Here is a 6,313-nt window from a genome sequence, read left to right as displayed (position 1 = left end):
CACGTACGTCGGGACTATAAACGGGGCAGTAGCCAATAGCTTTCATCTCTTTATTTATTGTGAACATGCGTGGCACTTTGTGCGTCGGATTTGTGTACGCACGATCGGAAATTCCGACAACGGATTTTGTTGTCGGAAAATTTTATAGTAAGCTCTCAAACTTTGTGTGTCAGAAAATCCAATGGAAAATGTATGATGGAGCCTACACACTGTCGGAATTTCCGACAAGGTCCTATCACACATTTTCCATGGGAAAATCCGACCGTGTGTACGGGGCATAAGGCTTTGTGCACAGATACAAGTCCATAAAATATGCAGAGTCTGCGCAGTGATATTCTCAGGAATGAGAATGAGATGTAGATTACCTAAAATAAAAAAGAGGGTCATATTTACCTACTCTGTACACTGGTATTGCACAGAACAGCCCCGAATCGAATCTCCTCTTCTGGGGTCCCCCGCTGGTGCTCTCTGCTCCTCTTCTACTGTGTTTGCCCCCATGGCAAGCTGCTTGCTCCAGAGCCAGACTGCTTGTGTCCATAGACACACACAGTGCAGCTTGGTCCTGCCCCTCACTCCCTTCTCACTGGATTTGATTGACAGCCAATGGCTCCTGTTGCTATTCATCTGCCCTGTAAACCCATGAGGAGAAAGAGCAGCACTACTGCAAAGGAGCACAGCGCTGGATCGATATTGGACTCAGGTAAGTATTAGGCAGAGTAGGGAGGCAAACAGGTAGGACAAGGTTTTTTACCTTAATGCTATACCTCCCAACTTTTTGAGATGAGAATGAGGAACACCTATCAGCAAAAGTTTGCAGGCATAGGACACACCCCTTGCCACGCCCCCTTAAAGGAGAATTGTACAAAAAACAAGATTGGCTAAACCCACAAGTTCTTTTTTTACCACTACTATTCCTTTATATTGGCTTTTGGAATTTACAAATGCAGCAATTTAGAAATCAGATGAAAGGTTTAGTGCTGGAAAACACTTTAATAGATAGATAGAAAAGTGCATTTTATATATAGCTATATAGATCAGACCAAAATGAGGGACAAATGAGGAGGAATGAGGGACAGAGGGACATTGTTCCAAATCAGGGACAGTCCCTCCAAATCAGGGACAGTTGGGAGCTATGTTAATGCAGGTAATTATTAAAAAAAAAAACTAATTCTAATGTACTTGCAAAAGTACACAGTAGAGTGCTCAGGGCTCTGAGGAGGGTATCATCTTTGAAACGCGTAGGTTACACGCTTGTGGATGGACACGAGTTGAGTTCAACGCTGGGACTGGATTATGTTATATGCACTCTACTGTGTACTTGTGGGAGTACATTGGAAATTGATTTTATGTAATAAAGGGTCTTATGATGATGCACTAGGCCCCTGCACCTTTTTCTTTTGTTTGCATTTCAGTTTTGGTCCTCTCCGATCTGGAGTGGGCAGCAAGGCCTGTGTGGAAAGATTGAAGAGGTGCATTGGGACCTGCATTTGGACTGCCTTGGGGGTCTTTCTTACCTGTAGCGCTGACAAGAGTGATTATTTTGTTTCCATGCTTGCCCAGCCCTATTTGACCCTCTTACCCTGCTCATATTTTATATAGACAGTTCTTGTTAAAGAGGAGTTTCGGTCTGTAAAAAAAAAAAATTAAAGTCAGAAGCTACAAATACTGTAGCTGCTGACTTTTAATATAAAGACACTAACCTGTCCGGGGCCCCCGAGATGTCGGCACTCCTAGCTGAATCATCAGTTGGCTTCGGGCATGGGCGCAGACGCCAGCATCTGTAGTAAAGGAAACAGGAAGTGAAGCTTTGCGGCTTCACAGCCGGTTTCATACTGCACCTGCGCGAGTCGCGCTGCGCTTTCTGAATGGTCTCACCGTCTTCTGGGACCTCTGTGTGTCCCAGAAGGCAGCGGGAGGGAAGGAGGAGGGGCCAGAAATGTTGTAGATCGCCGTGCGGCAATCTTACCTGGAAGTGGGAGCGGGTACCTGTCAAAACCAGGTACCTGCTCCCCTCTCCCCACCAAAAAGTGTCAAATGTGGCAGTGGAGGGGAGGGGGGGTACAAACAAGCGGAGCTTCCCCTTTCATTTTAAATAGAACATGGGAAGATTAGACCCCTGTCACCTTTCATTGTGGGTTGTATGGGAGGAGATTCACCCATCTATTTGTCACTTAGACAGAAAGTGATGTGATATTCAAAATTTTTGAGTTGACACCAGAACAAGAGGTGAGGGGAAATCTTCCAGCTGGGACACCTCTAAGAAAACTCTCCAAGATGGGGGTTCCCCTCACTTTGGTAAGATTTCCTACCATTTCCTGTTGCATCTCCATGGCAGGAAGTAAGGGAAATCTCTCCAGCAGGGCACAGGCAGCCCTGTTTGCTTGCTTTCTCACAATAAAAGCTGATATTGCACATATTTCAGAGTTCTCAGTTTAAAGCTGAAATCCAGGAATAATTTGCTATAACAGACTTACTGTGGGCCAGATTGGTTAAATCTGACCATCCACAAGGCTGCTGTTGTAGCATTTGCTATATACAGTAAGCCATATTCCTCTGGAAAGGTAGAAGCGTCTTCCCTCTGCTGCTGGAAACACCTTGTATTTTTGTCAATGAATACTAGACAAGCTCCGATTGGTTGAGGTGGAGAGGAGATGGGGATGACATCACAAGCTGTACCTATGCCAAACAGAGCCCGCCTAACATTCACAGACAAAAACACAAGGCCGCTGTACAAACTGGCAGAATATCAGCTGATTCAACAAAAACGGTCCGACATTTGCCCATGTGTACAGCAGCCTGTCCAACCTAAGCCGCTCTAACGACTGGCTTTTATCAGAGGGGCGTGCTGGAAAACCAGCATCTGATCAACGCTTTTAGCCAATGGGTTATCAATGCTTTCTGCTTATGTATAAACAAATTATTTATGTGGAAAAAAAGATTTTGTTATATAAGAATCTGAGAGATTGATTATGGGCTACGTTTATTAACTATGTAAAAGTTTTTATTAATCCTCATTATAATGCATTAATCATTTTTACTGCTTGCAATACGAAAAATATTCTGGACACATACTAGTGGACTGGGGGCTCTCTTACTTTTTTCAGCGTTGTCACAGGAACCTACCTAAGGCCTGATTCACACCAATGCATTTTTAGTACTTTTTTCAGATTTGCACTACAGTCCATTTACCATGGTTTCCTATGGAACATGTTCTGTAGTCCAAATCTGCAAAATGCAAAAAGCACTAAAAATGCATAGGTGTGACTCGGGCCTAAGGCCTCTTGTGTAAAGCTACGTTCTCCAAAAAAACACTCCAGCACTAGGACCAAGGGTATTTTATAATCCTATGCAGTGGCGGCTCATCCATACGGGGCGCAGGGGTGCCGCCCCCTAATCCATGCGCCCGGGTCCCTAATCTACATGCAGGGCGCCAAATGCATGGATTCCAATGTTTTGTTTTTTTTTTGAAGCATGTGATTAGAGTCAGAGGCTCTAATTCAGTGGTCATCAACCCTGTCCTCAGGGCCCACTAACAGGCCAGGTTTTATGTATTACCTTGGGGAGATGCAGACTAGAATACTGCAATCACTGAGCAGACAATGATATCACCTGTGATGTATTTCAGTTATCTTGCAAACCTGGCCTGTTAGTGGGCCCTGAGGACAGGGTTGATGACCACTGCTCTAATTGTCTTCAAAAAATGGTGGACTCGGGGTGCAGAGCACTGTGCCCTGAGTCCACCCAGTTGTGTGACAATAGTGAATTAATATTCGCTAATGTCTTCCTGCTTCTCCTCCCGGCCAATCAGGAAGCCGGTCCTGAGACCCAATTGGCCAGGGAGTTGGGGGGGGGCATTCGTTTGCAGCCCCCCAAAATATTTAGCACCAGCCACCACTGATCCTATGTCAAATCAAAGAAACTGTGCCATGCAAAACTTCTATTCCAATACACTATTCACTATACTTCTTATAGTATAATGCATACAGTATACAGTCAGGTCCATAAATATTGAGACATCGACACAATTCTAATCTTTTTGGCTCTATACACCACCACAATGGATTTGAAATGAAACAAACAAGATGTGCTTTAACTGCAGACTTTCAGCTTTAATTTGAGGGTATTTACATCCAAATCAGGTGAACGGTATAGGAATTACAACAGTTTGTGTATGTGCCTCCCACTTTTTAAGGGATCAAAAGTAATGGGACAGATTAACAATCATCCATCAAACTTTCACTTTTTAATACTTGGTTGCAAATCCTTTGCAGTCAATTACAGCCTGAAGTCTGGAACGCATAGACATCACCAGATGCTGGGTTTCATCCCTGGTGATGCTCTGCCAGGCCTCTACTGCAACTGTCTTCAGTTCCTGCTTGTTCTTGGGGCATTTTCCCTTCAGTTTTGTCTTCAGCAAGTGAAATGCATGCTCAATCGAATTCACGTCAGGTGATTGACTTGGCCTTTGCATAACATTCCACTTCTTCCCCTTAAAAAACTCTTTGGTTGCTTTCGCAGTATGCTTCGGGTCATTGTCCATCTGCACTGTGAAGTCGTCCAATAAGTTCTGAAGCATTTTGATGAATATGAGCAGATAATATTGCCCGAAACACTTCAGAATTCATCCTGCTGCTTTTGTCAGCAGTCACATCATCAATAAATACAAGAGAACCAGTTCCATTGGCAGCCATACATGCCCACGCCATGACATTACCACCACCATGCTTCACTGATGAGGTGGTATGCTTTGGATCATGAGCAGTTCCTTTCCTTCTCCATACTCTTCTCTTCCCATCACTCTGGTACAAGTTGATCTTGGTCTCATCTGTCCATAGGATGTTGTTCCAGAACTGTGAAGGCTTTTTTTAGATGTTGTTTGGCAAACTCTAATCTGGCCTTCCTGTTTTTGAGGCTCACCAATGGTTTACATCTTGTAGTGAACCCTCTGTATTCACTCTGGTGAAGTCTTCTCTTGATTGTTGACTTTGACACACATACACCTACCTCCTGGAGAGAGTTCTTGATCTGGCCAACTGTTGTGAAGGGTGTTTTCTTCACCAGGGAAAGAATGCTTCGGTCATCCACCACAGTTGTTTTCCGTGGTCTTCCGGGTCTTTTGGTGTTGCTGAGCTCACCGATGTGTTCTTTCTTTTTAAGGATGTTCCAAACAGTTGATTTGGCCACACCTAATGTTTTTGCTATCTCTCTGATGAGTTTGTTTTGTTTTTTCAGCCTAATGATGGCTTGCTTCACTAACAGTGACAGCTCTTTGGATCTCATGTTGAGAGTTGACAGCAACAGATTCCAAATGCAAATAGCACACTTGAAATGAACTCTGGACCTTTTATCTGCTCCTTGTAAATGGGATAATGAGGGAATAACACACACCTGGCCATGGAACAGCTGAGAAGCCAATTGTCCCATTACTTTTAAAAAGTGGGAGGCACATATACAAACTGTTGTAATACCTACATCGTTCACCTGATTTGGATGTAAATGTCCTCAAATTAAAGCTGAAAGTCTGCAATTAAAGCACATCTTGTCCGTTTCATTTCAAATCCATTGTGGTGGTGTATAGACCCAAAAAGATTAGAATTGTGTCGATGTCCCAATATTTATGGACCTGACTGTATGTGTATCAATCCCTATGTGCAAAGCAATGTGTCTCCATACACTGTGCAATCATGTGCTCCAGTGCTTTATATACAACACATACATAAAAAAAGTATTAAAAAAGGGTGATAAAAAATAATAAAAAAAATAAAATGGCCACACAAACTAATAAAGCAATAATAAATTGTGAAAAAATTTTATCACTGTGCAAAAACAAGTTTATAATAAAGAAGTTAATTCATAAATGTATATTTTCTCCAGTGCTTCCAGTCTCTAGTTGTCCTTTTACTCTGTGTGTGTCTTACAACATATAATTATCTTCATCAATGAGAAATTCAATTATCCATGTACTGAATTGCTGATACATGTAGTGCTTCTCTCCCACCACCAACTTCACACGTTCTCTCACCTTATGAGGTGGACCCAATGTAAATCAGGTCTAAACAAGGTGTGTGTGTTGCTTCTCTGTAGATCTTCATTTGTAATCTGGGTGGTCATCCTTCCCTACCCGGGCATATCCTTGCCAATACGACCCATAAAAGAATAACGCTTATAATGCTCACAGTATATATAACTTTAGTTTTGATAAAGAACATATAATATTCACTCACATTAAACTTAAAAGAAAACGGCCTGTCAGTGCTTGCAGCCTCTATTTACTCCTATGTATCTCCAACAAAATAGCGTTCCGCTCAATTCC

The sequence above is a fragment of the Aquarana catesbeiana genome, linkage group LG07 (genome assembly GCF_042186555.1).
Source record: "Aquarana catesbeiana isolate 2022-GZ linkage group LG07, ASM4218655v1, whole genome shotgun sequence".
NCBI classification, from domain to species: Eukaryota; Metazoa; Chordata; class Amphibia; order Anura; family Ranidae; genus Aquarana; species Aquarana catesbeiana.
This window is presented reverse-complemented; position numbering follows the sequence as displayed.